Source organism: Theropithecus gelada, chromosome 16, assembly GCF_003255815.1.
Source record: "Theropithecus gelada isolate Dixy chromosome 16, Tgel_1.0, whole genome shotgun sequence".
Lineage (NCBI taxonomy): Eukaryota > Metazoa > Chordata > Mammalia > Primates > Cercopithecidae > Theropithecus > Theropithecus gelada.
Window position 1 is genome coordinate 9,351,590 of NC_037684.1, and position 15,870 is coordinate 9,367,459.

Genomic DNA, 15,870 nt, shown 5'->3' on the forward strand with positions numbered 1-15,870 from the left:
TCCGGAAACTTTGCTGAATTCTCTTATCAGTTCTAGGAGCTTTCTGGAAGAGTCCTTAGGGTTTTCAAAGTAAATTATTATATCGTCAGCTGTGACAGTTTGAGTTCCTCTTAACCGATTTGGATGTCCTTTATTTCTTTCTTTTGTCTGATTGCTGTGGCCAGGACTTCCAGTACTATGTTGAAGAGGAGTAGTGAGAGTGGGCCTCCTTGTCTTATTCCAGTTCTCAGAGGGAATGCTCTCAACTTTTCCCCATTCAGTATTATGTTGGCTGTGGGTTTGTTATACATGGCTTTTATTACATTAAGGTTCATCCCTTGTATGCCGATTTTGCTGATATTTTTTATTGTAAAATGACACTGGATTGTGTAGAATGCTTTTTCTGCATCTATTGAGATGATCATGTGATTTTTGTTTTTAATTATGTTTATGTGGTGTATCACATTTATTGACCTGCATATGTTAAACCATCCCTGCATCCCTGGTATGAAACCCACTTGACCATGGTGGATTATCTTTTTGATATGTTGTTGGATTTGGTTAGCTAGTCTTTTGTTAAGGATTTTAGCATCTATGGTCATTAAGGATACTGGTCTGTAGCTTTCTTTTTTGTTACGTCATTTCCTGGTTTTGGTATTAGGGTGATGCTGGCTTCATAGAATGAATTAGGGAGGGTTCCTTCTTTCTCTATCTTGTGGAATCGTGTCAAAAGGATTAGTACCAATTCTTTTTTGAATGTCTGGTAGAATTCTGCTGTGAATCCATTTGGTCCTGGACTTTTTTATTGTTGGTAATTTGTAAATTACCATTTCAATTTTGCTACTTGTTATTGGTCTGCTCAGGGTATCAAATTCTTCCTGATTTAGGAGACTTGTATTTTTCCAGGAATTTATCCATCTCTTCCAGGTTTTCTAGTTTATGTGTGTAAAGGTGTTCATAGTAAGGGAGGAGACCACCCCTCATATTGTCTTATGCCCAATTTCTGCCTCCAAAGAAAGAAGAAGTCAAAACTAAAAGGCAGAAATGAAATCCACAAGCAGACAGCCCGACGCCACACCCTGGGCCTGGCAGTTAAAGATCGACCCCTGACCTAATCGATTATGTTATCTATAGATTACAGACATTGTATAGAAAGGTAGTATGAAAATCCTGTCCTGTTCTGTTCCATTCTAATTACTGGTGCATGCAGCCCGCAGTCACTTACCCTGTGCTTGCTCAATCAATCACGACCCTCTCACGCAGACTCCCTTAGAGTTGTGAGCCCTTAAAAGAGACAGGAATTGCTCACTCCGGGAGCTCAGTTTTTGGAGACATGAGTCTTGCCGAAGCTCCCAGCTGAATAAAGCCCTACCATCTTTAACTCAGTGTCTGAGGGGTTTTGTCTGCAGCTTGTCCTGATACATTTCTTGGTTCCCTGACCAGGAAGCGAGATGATTAACGGACAGTCAAGGCTGCCCCTTAGGCAGCTTAGGCCTGCCCTGTGGAGCATCACTGCGGGGGACTCCAGCCAGCTTGAGTGACCCGGGTCCAGAGAGCCCTCTGGGATAGGCAATTGCCCTGGTGGAACGCCTCGCCAGAGCAGTGCGTGGCAGGCCCCCATGAAGGATCAACACAGTGGCTGAACACCAGGAAGGAACTGGAACTTGGAGTCCAGACATCTGAAACTTGGTAAGACTTAACCACTCCATTTGAGTGGAAGCGTGACCTGTTCACCCACAGCATTCCTGTACCAGAACTTTAGTTTTTGTTTTTGACTTGACTTGGATTGCTTGATACTTTGGTTTTGATTTTGACTTGGCTTGGATTTTTTTTTTTATATATATATACTTTAAGTTCTAGGGTACATGTGCACAACGTGCAGGTTTGTTACCTATGTATACACGTGGCATGTTGGTGTGCTGCACCCATTAACTCGTCATTTACATTAGGTATGTCTCCTAATGCTATCCCTCCCCTCTTCCCCTACTCCACGACAGGACCCGATGTGTGATATGCTCCTTCCTGTGTCCAGGTGTTCTCACTGTTCAATTCCCACCTATGAGTGAGAACATGTAGTGTTTGGTTTTCTGTTCTTGCGATATTTTGCTGAGAATGATGGTTTCCATCTTCATCCATGTACCTACAAAGGAGGTGAAATCATCCTTTTTTATGGCTGCATAGTATTCCACGTTGTATATGTGCCACATTTTCTTAACCCAATCTATCATTGATGGACATTTGGGTTGGTTTCAAGTCTTTGCTATTGGGAATAGTACCACAATAAACATACATGTGCATGTGTCTTTATAGCAGCATGATTTATAATCCTTTGTGTATATACCCAGTAATGGGATGGCTGGGTCAAATGGTATTTCTAGTTCTAGATCCTCAAGGAATCGCCACACTGTCTTCCACAATGGTTGAACTAGTTTACAGCCCCACCAACAGTGTAAAAGTGTTCCTGTTTCTCCACATCCTCTCCAGCACCTGTTGTTTCCTGACTTTTTAATGATTGCCGTTCTAACTGGCATGAGATGGTATCTCATTGTGGTTTTGATTTGCATTTCTCTGATGACCAGTGATGATGAGCATTTTTTCATGTGTCTGTTGGCTGCATAAATGTTTTCTTTTGAGAAGTGTCTATTCATATCCTTTGCCCACTTGTTGATGTGGTTCTTTTTTTTTTTTTCTTGTAAATTTGTTTGAGTTCTTTGTAGATTCTGGATATTAGCCGTTTGTCAGATGAGTAGATTGCAAAAATTTTCTCCCGTTCTGTAGGTTGCCTGTTCACTCTGATGGTAGTTTATTTTGCTGTGCAGAAGCTCTTTAGTTTAACTAGATCCGATTTCTCATTTTTGGCTTTTGTTGCCATTGCTTTTAGTGTTTTAGACATGAAGTCTTTGCCCATGCCTATATCCTGAATGGTATTGCCTAGGTTTTCTTATAGGATTTCTATGGTTTTAGGTCTAACATTTAAGTCTAATCCATCTTGAATTAATTTTTCTATAAGGTGAAAGGAAGGGATCCAGTTTCAGCTTACTACATAGGGCTAGCCAGTTTTCCAAGCACCACTTATTAAATAGGGAATCCGTTCCCCATTTCTTGTTTTTGTCAGATTTGTCAAAGATCAGATGATTGTAGATGTGTGGTATTATTTCTGAGGGCTCTGTTGTGTTCCATTGGTCTATATCTCTGTTTTGGTACCAGTACCATGCTGTTTTGGTTACTGTAGCCTTGTAGTATAGTTTGAAGTCAGGTAGCGTGATGCCTCCCGCTTTGTTCTTTTGACTTAGGATTGTCTTGGCAATGCGGGCTCTTTTTGGGTTCCATATGAACTTTAAAGTAGTTTTTTCCAATTCTGTGAAGAAAGTCATTGGTAGCTTGATGGGGATGGCACTGAATCTATAAATTACCTTGGGCAGTATGGCCATTTTCACAATATTGATTCTTCCTATCCATGAGCATGGAATGTTCTTCCATTTGTTTGTGTCCTCTTTTATTTCATTGAGCACTGGTTTGTAGTTCTCCTTGAAGAGGTCCTTCACATCCCTTGTAAATTGGATTCCTAGGTATTTTATTCTTTTTGAAGCAATTGTGAATGGGAGTTCACTCATGATTTGGCTCTCTGTGTGTTATTGCTGTATCAGAATGTTTGTGATTTTAGCACATTGATTTTGTATCCTGAGACTTTGCTGAAGTTGCTTATCAGCTTAATGAGATTTGGGGCTGAGACGATGGGGTTTTCTAAATATACGATCATGTCATCTGCAAACAGGGACAATTTGACTTCCTCTTTTCCTCATTGAATACCCTTTGTTTCTTTCTCCTGCCTGATTGCCCTGGCCAGAACTTCCAACACTATGTTGAATAAGAGTGGTGAGAGAGGGCATCCCTGTCTGGTGCCAATTTTCAAAGGGAATGCTTCCAGTTTTTGCCCATTCAGTATGATATTGGCTGTGGGTTTGTCATAAATAGGTCTTATTATTTTGAGATATGTCCCATCAATACCTAATTTATTGAAACTTTTTAGCATGAAGGCCTTTTTTGCATCTATTGAGATAATCATGTGGTTTTTGTCTTTGGATCTGTTTATATGCTGGATTACATTTACTGATTTGCATATATTGAACCAGTCTTGCATCCCAGGAATGAAGCCCACTTGATCATGGTGGATAAGCTTTTTGATGTGCTGCTGGATTCGGTTTTCCAGTATTTTATTGAGGATTTTTGCATCGATGTTCACCAGGGATATTGGTCTAAAATTCTCTTTTTTTGTTTTGTCTCTGCCAGGCTTTCGTATCAGGATGATGTTGGCCTCATAAATGAGTTAGGGAGGATTCCCTCTTTTTGTATTGATTGGAGTAGTTTCAGAAGGAATGGTACCAGCTCCTTCTTGTACTTCTGGTAGAATTCAGCTGTGAATCCATCTGGTCCTGGACTTTTTTTGGTTGGTAGGCTATTAATTATTGCCTCAATTTTAGAGCCTGTTATTGATCTATTCAGGGATTCAGCTTCTTCCTAGGTTAGTCTTGGGAGAGTGTATGTGTCCAGGAATTTATCCTTTTTTTCTAGATTTTCTAGTTTATTTGTGCAAAGGTGTTTATAGTATTCTCTGATGGTAGTTTGTATTTCTCTGGGGTCGGTGGTGATATCCCCTTTATCATTTTTTGTTGCATCTATTTGATTCTTCTCTCTTTTCTTCTTTATTAGTCTTGCAAGTGTTCTATCAATTTTGTTGATCTTTTCAAAATACCAACTCCTGGGTTCATTGATTTTTTGAAGGGTTTTTGCTGTCTCTATCTCCTTCAGTTCTGCTCTGATCTTAGTTATTTCTTGCCTTCTGCTAGCTTTTGAATGTGTTTGCTCTTGCTTCTCTAGTTCTTTTAATTGTGATGTTAGGGTGTCAATTTTAGATCTTTTCTGCTCTCTCTTGTGGGCATTTAGTGCTATAAATTTCCCTCTACACACTGCTTTAAATGTGTCCCAGAGATTCTGGTATGTTGTGTCTTTGTTCTCATTGGTTTCAAAGAACATCTTTAATTCTGCCTTCATTTCGTTATGTACCCAGTAGTCATTCAGGAGCAGGTTGTTCAGTTTCCATGTAGTTGAGCAGTTTTGAGCAAGTTTCTGAATCCTGAGTTCTAGTTTGATTGCACTGTGGTCTGAGATGGTTTGTTATAATTTCTGCTCTTTTACATTTGCTGAGGAGCGCTTTACTTCCAACTATTTGGTCAATTTTGGAGTAAGTGTGATGTGGTGCTGAGAAGAATGTATATTCTGTTGATTTGGGGTGGAGAGTTCTGTAGATGTCTATTAGGTCTGCTTGGTGCAGAGCTGAGTTCAATTCCTGGATATCCTTGTTAACTTTCTCTCTCATTTATCTGTCTAATATTGACAGTGGGGTGTTAAACTCTCCCATTATTATGTGTTGGGGTCTAAGTGTTTTTGTAAGTCTCTAAGGACTTGCTTTATATATCTGGATGCTCCTGTACTGGGTGAATATATATTTAGGGTGTTAGCTCTCTTGTTGAATTGATCCCTTTACCATTATGTAATGGCCTTCTTTGTCTCTTTTGATCTTTGTTGGTTTAAAGTCTGTTTTATCAGAGACTAGGATTGCAACCCCTGCATGTTTTTTTTGTTTAGTATTCCATTTGCTTGGCAGATCTTCCTCCATCCCTTTATTTTGAGCCTATGTGTGTCTATGTACATGAGATGGGTCTCCTGAACACAGCACACTGATGGGTCTTGACTCTTTAACCAATTTGCCAGTCTGTGTCTTTTAATTGGAGCATTTAGCCCATTTACATTTAAGGTTAATATTGTTATGTGTGAACTTGATCCTGTCATTGTGATATTAGCTGGTTATTTTGCTCGTTAGTTGATGCAGTTTTTTCCTAGCATCGATGGTCTTTACATTTTGGCATGTTTTTTCAATGGCTGGTACCGGTTGTTCCTTTCCATGTTTAGTGCTTCCTTCAGGAGCTCGCATAAGGCAGGCCTGGTGGTGACAAAATCTCTGAGCGTTTGTTTTTCTGTAAAGGATTTTACTTCTCCTTCAGTTATGAAGCTTAATTTGGCTGGATATGAGATTCTGGGTTAAAAATTCTTTTCTTTAAGAATGTTGAATATTGGCCCCCACTCTCTTCTGGCTTATAGAGTTTCTGCTGAGACTTTCACTGTTAGTCTGATGGGCTTCCCTTTGTGGATAACCTGACCTTTCTCTCTGGCTGCTTTTAACATTTTTTCCTTCATTTCAACTTTGGTGAATCTGATAATTATGTGTCTTGGAGTTGCTCTTCTCAAGGAGTATCTTCATGGCGTTCTATGTATTTCCTGAATTTGAATGGTGGCCTGCCTTGCTAGGTTGGGGAAGGTCTCCTGGGTAATATCCTGAAGAGTGTTTTCCAACTTGGTTCCATTCTCCCCATCACTTTCAGGTACACCAATCAGACGTAGATTTGGTATTTTCACATAGTCCCGTATTTCTTGCAGGTTTTGTTCGTTTCTTTTTACTCTTTTATCTCTAAACTTCTCTTCTCAGTTCATGTCATTCATTTGATCTTCAGTCACTGATACCCTTTCTTCCAGTTGATCGAATCACTTACTGAAGCTTGTGCATTCATCACGTAGTTCTTGTGCCATGATTTTCAGCTCCATCAGTCATTTAAGGACTTCTCCACATTGGTTATTCTAGTTAGCCATTCGTCTAACCTTTTGTCAAAGCTTTTAGCTTCTTTGCAATGGGTTTGAACTTCTTCCTTTAGCACAGAGAAGTTTGATCATCTGAATTCTTCTTCTCTCAACCTGTCAAAGTCATTCTCTGTCCACCTTTGTTCCATTGCTGGCGAGGAGCTGTGTTCCTTTGGAGGGGAGAGGCACTCTGATTTTTAGAATTTTCAGCTTTTCAGCTCTGTTTTTTCCCCATCTTTGTGGTTTTATCTACCTTTGGTCTTTAATGATGGTGATGTACAGATGGGGTTTTGCTGTGGATGTCCTTTCTGTTAGTTTTCCTTCTAACAGTCAGGACCCTCAGCTGCATGTCTGTTGGGGTTTGCTGGAGGTCCACTCCAGACCCTGTTTGCCTGGGTTTCAGCAGCGGAGGCTGCAGAACAGCAAATATTGCTGAACAGCAAATGGTGTTGCCTGATCGTTCCTCTGGAAGCTTCATCTCAGAGGGGTACCCAGCCGTGCGAGGTGTCAGTCTGCCCCTACTGGGGGATGCCTCCTAGTTACACTACTTGGGAATCAGGGACCCACTTGAGGAAGCAGTCTGTCTGTTCTCAGATCTCAAACTCGGTGCTGGGAGAACCACTACTCTCTTCAAAGCTGTCAAACAAGGACATTTAAATCTGCAGAGATTTCTGCTTCCTTTTGTTCGGCTATGCCCTGCCTCCAGAGGTGGAGTCTACAGAGGCAGGCAGGCCTCCTTGAGCTGCGGTGGGCTCCACCCAGTTTGAGCTTCCCAGCTGCTTTGTTTACCTTCTCAAGCCTCAGCAATGGCGGGCACCCCTCCCCTAGCCTCACTGCCACCTTGCAGTTAGATCTCAGACTGCTGTACTAGCAATGAGTGAGGCTCCATGGTTGTGGGACCCTCTGAGCCAGGTGCAGGATATAATCTCCTGGTGTACCATTTGCTAAGACCCTTGGAAAAGCGCAGTATCAGGGCGGGAGTGTCCCAATTTTCCAGGTGCTGTCTGTCACAGTTTCCTTTGGCTAGGAAAGGGAGTTCCCTTAACCCTTGCGCTTCCCAGGTAAGGCGATGCCTCATCCTCCTTCGGTTCTCACTTGGTGGGTTGCACCCACTGTCCTGCACCCACTATCCAACACATCCCAGTGAGATGAACCCGGTACCTCAGTTGGAAATGCAGAAATCACCCGTCTTCTGCATCGCTCACACTGGGAGCTATAGACAGGAGCTGTTCCTATTCGGCCATCTTGGAATCCACCTCCAACTCAGCTTGGATTTCTTGATGCTCTGATTTTGGTTTTGATTCTGGTTTGTTGTAAACTGTAAATGTGTGTGTGTGTGCCTTTTTTTACCCGTTCTTTGTTTTGTGGTGTGCGTGTGGGGTGAGTGTCGTGTTTTGTCTCGAAGAAGCATGGGTCAGGCACAAAGTAAGCCCACCCCACTAGAAACTATGTTGAAAAATTTCAAGAAAGGATTTAAGGGAGACTATGGGGTACTATGACACCAGGAAAACTTAAAACTTTGTTTAAGATAGACTGGCCAGCATTACAGGTGAGTTGGCCATCAGAAGGAAGCCTGGACAGGTCCCTTGTTTCAAAGGTATGGCACAAGGTAACCTGTAAGCCAGGGCACCCAGACCAGTTTCCATACATAGACACTTGGTTACAGCTGTTTTTAGACACCCCGCCCCAACAGTGGTTGAAAGAACAGCAGCATAAGTGGCTGGCAGAGGCAAGGAAAGACCAGCAGAGAGAGAAAGAGGAAGAGAAAGAGAAACAAAGAGGGAGTAAAGGAAAGAGAGAGAGAGAAAAAGAGAAAGAGAAAGACAGAGAGAGAGAAAGAGAGGCAAAAGAAAAGTCAAAGAGAAAATGAGACAGAAAATCAAAGAGAGAAAGAAAGAAAGAGACATACAAGTAGTTAAGGAAAAAACAGTATACCCTATTCCTTTAAAAGTCAAGGGAAATTTAAAACCTATAATTGATCATTGAAGGTATTCTCCATAACCCTATAATGCTCCAATACCACTTTGTTGTCAGTGTAAACAAGGGCATATCCTGAAAGCACTGAGGCCTTCCTATCAAAAATCCTCAACCCAGTAACCCGCAGATGGCCCAAATGAATTCAATCTGTAGTGGCAACTGCTTTGCTAACAGAAAAAAGTTAAAAAAATAACTTTTAGAGGAAACCTCATTGTGAGCACATCTCACCAGAAGTATCCTAAGGGAAAAAATAAATAAATAAAGGATTATTTAACATTAACCACTGAAAATTCCCTTAACCTAGCAGGTTTCCTAACAGGGGATCTAAATCTTAATTACAATACAAAAGTCCGACCAGACTCTAGGAGGAACTCCCTTCAGGACAAGATGATCCATGTCTCCTCCCAGGTAAGTGAAGGGAAAAAAAGGCCATCTCTACCAATTCTGAGTTAATTTGGACAAAACAAAGTCTTATTAATAGCAAAGGATAATTAAAATCCCAAACTTACAAGATTTTCAACAAAAGTAAAGTTTGCTGAAAGTTAACAGTGTAACATGTATTATAGTAACTTCTAATCTTGTGGCCTTAGACAGTCTAGTCCACAGACATAAAAGAAATTCGCTTTGAAAAAGAATGGTTATCATCTTAAAAAAAAAGGGGGGGGGAAGGAGGGGCAGAATTTATGTAAAAAGAATGTTATATGGTAGATTCTTGTCCTGAAATAAATGGCTTTTTAAAGAAAGAAATGTTTGTAATAAGTCAGAAAGTTGAGGCATGTTGAAGAATTGTCTGTGAAAGTCATGAAAGAGAAAAATGTTATAAAAAATTTATGCAAGAAATTTTGTATAATTTAAAAGTAACTAGGCCTCCTGAATGGAAAACTATTGAAAAAAAAAAAAAAACCAGTTTATGTGCAAGGTGTATAAGAAAAGTAAAATATATCTTTGGTAAAAGGATTATCAGGAGGTGTAAGAATGTAAATTTTTACCTACAATAAAAGGTTAAAAAAATTTGTTTTGAAGGTTTAAGCAAGTATTAAAACATTAATTATAAAAAAAATTCTGTGTGTAAACATATTAGCTAAAGTTAAAGGGGTATCATCCAGTTTTTCTGTGAAGTGGACATTAAAGTAAAAACACAAGTGGTTTTTCTTAAAGTACTAACCTGCTATTTAACAAAGATTATAAAAGGTTAAAAAGAGTCTGTAAAAATCTTACCTTATGGTCTGACATTAAAAATTGAATAAATATGTATACAAAGTTTTATTAAAACTAAGTTTAACCTTAATAGCACACTAATATAAATGTGAAATTTAGTTTATCTAGTATAAACATCATACAGGAAGCATTATTAAATATAAAATGGTGTTAGGCTTCCTTCGGCCTAAAAACTAATAAAAATAGGTGCTAAAGGAAATTTCTCATAAGAAGGCACCAAAGACTATAAAGTCCACTGTTGAAGTCCCCACATTTAAAACAAAAAGTCAATTTCTTAGAAATTATATACTTGGTTTATCTTCCACTTTCCTTTCCCTCAAAACTAAAAGGCTTTTAGCACAGGTACCACCCCTAGAATTTCCAGTAATCCAGCACCAGCGTGAAGGTACTTCTTATCAAAAGGTGCAAAGAAGAAAAACTCAAGCCAGCCTAGGAAGGACCCTACCTTGTGCTGCTAGCCACCGAGACTGCCGTTCATACAGCAGAAAAGGGATGGACTCATCACAACCGAGTCAAGGTGCCACCCCTTCCAGAGTTGTAGGCCACAGACCCAGGGGAAAACCCTACCAAACTAAAGCTAAGAAACATTTAACTCTTTCATCTATTCTATTACTCTTTCTTCTTTCCTCAGTCTATTGCTGACCATCTGGTTATTAACATAACCAAGTTGATTTCACCTCAAAGTATTGCATTTAATGCTTGCCTTGTTCTACCCTGTGGGGACTTGCCAAGTCAAAGACAGCTTTCTACTTCAGAAAAGTACCTCTGTCCCTCCTGACTCTCCTTAGACTGGGCATTAGTAAATTAGGACCATTTAATCTGGGGAAATTTCAATAAAGACTCCAGTGTCAACCAGGAGTCTTGCTCCCCAATGTAGAGCTTTTATGGCATAGTTGGTCCAACATTCTATGGACCACTAAAGAGCAAGAATGGAATGCCCCAACTGGTTTTTGTAACTTCCCAAAATCATACATTCGTTTTACTAGAGGATCATAGAAGTTAAAGACTTAAAACAAGCTTTGGCAATTAAGACAGCATACCAAGATGCAAGTGCCTGGTTGGAATGGATCAAATATTCCATCCGCACATTAAACAAAAGGAATTGTTATCCTTGTGCACATGGCAGGCCAGAGGCTCAGATTGTCCCCTTTCCACTAAGGTGGTCCTCCAGTCCACCAGGCATGGGCTGCGTGGTAGCTCTTTTCCAGGATTCTACAGCCTGGAGTAATAAGTCGTGCCAAGCTCTCTCTGCTATATCCCAGAGTCCAGCACCCTGCGGGTCAGCCCCTGAGGGCCATCCAGCCTCCATCTCCCAACACTAAATTCACTTCTTGTCTCTCACCACAGGGAGGAAACTTAGGATTCCTTGGAGACCTGAAGGGATGCAGTGAGCTTAAAATTTTTCAAGAGCTTATCAATCAGTCAAGCCATGTTCATCCCTGAGCAGATGTATGGTAGCATTGTGGTGGACATTTACTGCACACTCTGCCAAATAACTAGAATGGCACTTGTACTTTAGTCTGATTGGCTATCCCTTTCACCCTGGCATTTCATCAACCAGAGGGAGGAAAAATAAGACATTGAAAGCCTCTTATGGGTCTTTTGACTCTCACGTCTATTTAGATGCAATTGGAGTCCCACAGGGAATACCAGATCAATTTAAAACTTGAAATCAAACAGCTGCAGGATTTGAGTCAATATTTTGGTGGGTGCCAGTTAATAAAAATGTAAATTGGATAAACTACATCTATTACAACCAACAGCAATGAGTTTTTCATGAGTTAAAAGGAAAACTCATGTCGGCCCCAGCCCTGGGGCAAACTGACCTGACAAAACCCTTTACATCCTATGTGTCAGAAAGAGAAAACATGGCAGTTGGAGTTTCAACCCAGACTGTGGGACCCTGGCCAAGGCCAGTGACCTATCTCTCAAAACAACTAGATGGGGTTTCCAAAGGCTGGCCTCCATGTCTAAGGGCCCTGGCAGCAATGGCTCTGTTAGCACAAGAAGCAGATAGACTAACCCTTGGGCAAAACCTGAATATAAAGACCCCCCATGCTGTGGTAACTTTAATGACTACCAAAGGACATCATTCATTGACAAATGCTACATTAACCAAGTACCAAAGCTTGCTATGTGTAAATCCCCGCATAACCACTGAAGTGTGCAACACCCTAAACCCCACCACCTTGCTCCTGGTATCAGAGAGCCCAGTTGAATATAACTGTGTAGAGGTGTTGGACTCCGTTTATTCTAGCAGGCCCCAACCTCTGAAACCATCCTTGAACATCAGTAGACTGTGAGCAGTATGTAGATGGGAGCAGCTTTGCCAACCCCTGCAAAGTGACTCAGAAGAAGATGACAAGCCCTGCTCCAGTCATACCCAGAAGCTGACTGGTCCACGCACAGCTGAAGCATGAGAAAACTCATCGCAGGACTCATTTTCCTTAAAATTTGGACTTGTACAGTAAGGACTTTAACTGACCTTCCTCAGACTGAGGACTGTTCCCAGTGTATACATCAAGTCACTGAGGTAGGACAAAAAGTTGCTACAGTCCTATTATTTTATGATTATTATAAGTGTACCAGGACTCTAAAAAAAACTTGTTTGTATAATGCTATTCTATGCAAGGTATGTAGCCCAGGAAATGACCAACCTGATGTGTGTTATGACCCATCTGAGCCTTCCATGACCACAGTTTTTGAAATAATATTAAGGACTGAGGACTGGTGGGGGCTCATAAAAAATAAAAGTAAAGTGTTAGCCAAAACAAAGAAAAAGGGGTGCCCAAACAGGTCACCTTGAAGTTTGATGCCTGTGCTGTCATTAATAGTAATAACTTAGAAATAGGATGTGGTTCTCTTAATTAGGAAAGAGGCTATGTGGCAGATAATAAATACATTTGTCATGAATTAGGACTATGTGGAAATGAATGTGGATACTGGTCTTGTGTCATTTAGGCTATTTGGATAAAAAATAAAAAGGATCCTGTCCACCTTCAGAAAGGGAAAAGTGACCCTTCCTGACCAGTGGTCAGTGTAACTCCTTAGAACTAGTAATAACCAACCCCCTTGATCCTCACTAAAAAAAAGGGGGGGGAGCGTGTAACCCTAGGAATCAATGGGGCTGGACTGGATCCTGGAGTAAATATTGTGGCTTGAGGAGAAGTTTATAAGTGCTCTCCTGAACAAGTATTTCAAACCTGCTATGATAAACTGAATGTGCCAATATCAGAAATTCCAGGAAAAACAAGAAATTTGTTTTTGCAATTAGCTAAGTATGTAGCCCAGTCTCTCAATATCACTTCATGTTATGTATGTAGAGGAACTGTAGTAGGAGATCAATGGCCATGGGAAGCCCAAGAATTAGTACCTACAGACCCAGTTCCTGATGAATTCCCAACTCAAAAGAATCGCCCTGGTAACTTATAGGTCCTAAAAGCCTCAATCATTAGACAATACTGTATAGCAAGGGTGGGGAAGGATTTCAGTCTTCCATGGGAGGACTCAGCTGCCTTGGGCAAAAACTGTATAATAACGCTACAAAAAGAGCCACCGAGTGGAGTTCAAACTACACTAAGAAAAATCCATTTAGTAAATTCCCAAAGTTGCAAACTGTGAACCTACCTGGAGTCCCACCAGGACTGGACAGCCCCCACTGGATTATACTGGATATGTGGGCATAGAGTTTACACCGTATTACCTGACCAGTGGGCAGGTAGTTGTGTTATTGGCACTATTAAACCATCTTTCTTCCTACTGCCCATAAAGACAGGTGAACTCCTGGGCTTCCCTGTCTGTGCTTCCTGCAAAAGGAGAAGCATAGCTATAGAAAACTAAAAAGATGATGAAAGGCCCCCTCAGAGAATCATACAATATTACAAGCCTGGTACTTAGGCATAAGACAGCTTGTGGGAATACTCGACCCCCATTTACATGCTCAACCAAATCATACAGTTAGAAGCTGTCTTAGAAATAATCACTAATAAGACTGGCAGAGCCTTGACTATTCTGGCTTGGCAAGAAACTCAGATGAGAAATGCTATCTATCAAAATAGATTGGCTCTCAGCTACTTTCTAGCGGCTGCAGGAGGGGTCTGTAGAAAATTTAACCTTGGTAATTGCTGCCTACACATAGATGATCAAGGGCAAGTTGTTGAAGACACAGAAATATGACAAAACTGGCACATGTGCCCATGCAAATGTGGCATGGATTTGATCCTGGGGCCATGTTTGGAAAATGGTTCCCAGTGCTAAAAAGATTTAAAACTTTTATAATAGGAGTTATAATAATAGGAACATGCTTACTGCTCCCTTGTTTGCTACTTGTACTTCTTCAAATTATAAAAAGCTTCATCACTACCTTGGTTCACCAAAATGCTTCAGCAAAAGTGTACTATATGAATCACTATTGATCTGTCTTGCAAGAATACATGGGTAATGAGAATAAAAGTGAGAACTACCACTATTGAGTGAGATTTTCAAAGGGGGGACTAAAGGAGGAGACCACCCCTCATATTGTCTTATGCCCAATTTCTGCCTCCAAAGAAAGAAGAAGTAAAAACTAAAAGGCAGAAATGAAATCCACAAACAGACAGCCCAGTACCACACCCTGGACGTGGCAGTTAAAGATCGACCCCTGACCTCATTGCTTATGTTATCTATAGATTACAGACATTGTATCGAAAAGCATTGTGAAAATCCCTGTCGTGTTCTATTCCGTTCTAATTATTGGTGCATGCAGCCCCCAGTCACATACCCTGTGTTTGCTCAATTGATCATGACCCTCTCACGTGGACCCCCTTAGAGTTGTGAGCCCTTAAAAGGGACAGGAATTGCTCACTTGGGGAGCTCAGTTGTTGGTGACATGAGTCTTGCCAAAGCTCCCGGCCAAATAAAGCCCTTCCTTCTTTAACTCGGTGTCTGAGGGGTTTTGTCTGCAGTTGTCCTGCTACAATAGTAGCCTTGAATGATCATTTGTATTTCGGTAGTGTCAGTTATAACATCTCCTGTTTCATTTCTTAATGAGATTGTTTGGATTTTCTCTTCCTTTCTTGGTTAATCTTGCCAGTGGCCTATCAATTTTATTTATCTTTTCAAAGAACCAGCTTTTTGTTTTATTTATCATTTGTATTTTTTTGTTTCCATTTCATTTAGTTCTCCTCTGATCTTGGTTATTTCCTTTCTTCTGCTGGGTTTGGGTTAGGTTTGTTCTAGTTTCTCCAGTTGAGGTGTGACCTTAAATTGTCTGTGCTCTTTCAGACTTTCCTCTTAGCATCACCCTTGCTGTGTCCCAGAGGTTTTGATAAATTGTGTCATTATTGTCATTCAGTTCAAAGAATTTTTAAATTTCCGTCTTGATTTCATTTTTGAATCAATGCTCATTCAGGAGCAGGTTATTTAATTTCCATGTATTTGCATGGTTTTGAAGGTTCCTTTTGGAGTTGATTTCCAGTTTTATTCCACTGTGGTCTGAGAGAGTGCTTGATATGATTTTAATTTTCTTAAACTTATTGAGGCTCATTTTATGGTCTATCATATGTTCTATCTCGGAGAAAGTTCCATGTGCTGTTGAATAGAAGGTATATTCTGTGGTTGTCAGATGAAATGTTCTGTATATATCTGTTAAGTCCATTTGTTCCAGGATATAGTTTAAATCCATTGTTTCTTTGTTGACTTTCTGTCTTGATGACCTGTCTAGCGCTGTCAGTGGAGTATTGAAGTCCCCCATTATTATTGTGTTGCTGTCTATCTCATTTCTTAGGTCTATTAGTAATTGTTTTATAAATTTGGGAGCTCCAGTGTTAGGTGCATATATATTTAGGATTGTGATATTTTCCTGTTGGACAAGGCCTTTTACCATTATATAATATCTTTCTTTGTCCCTGTTAACTGCTGTTGCTTTGAAGTTTGTTTTAACATAAGAATAGCTACCCCTGCTCACTTTTGGTGTCCATTTGCATGAAATGTCTTTTTCTGCCCCTTTACTTTAAGTTTATGTGA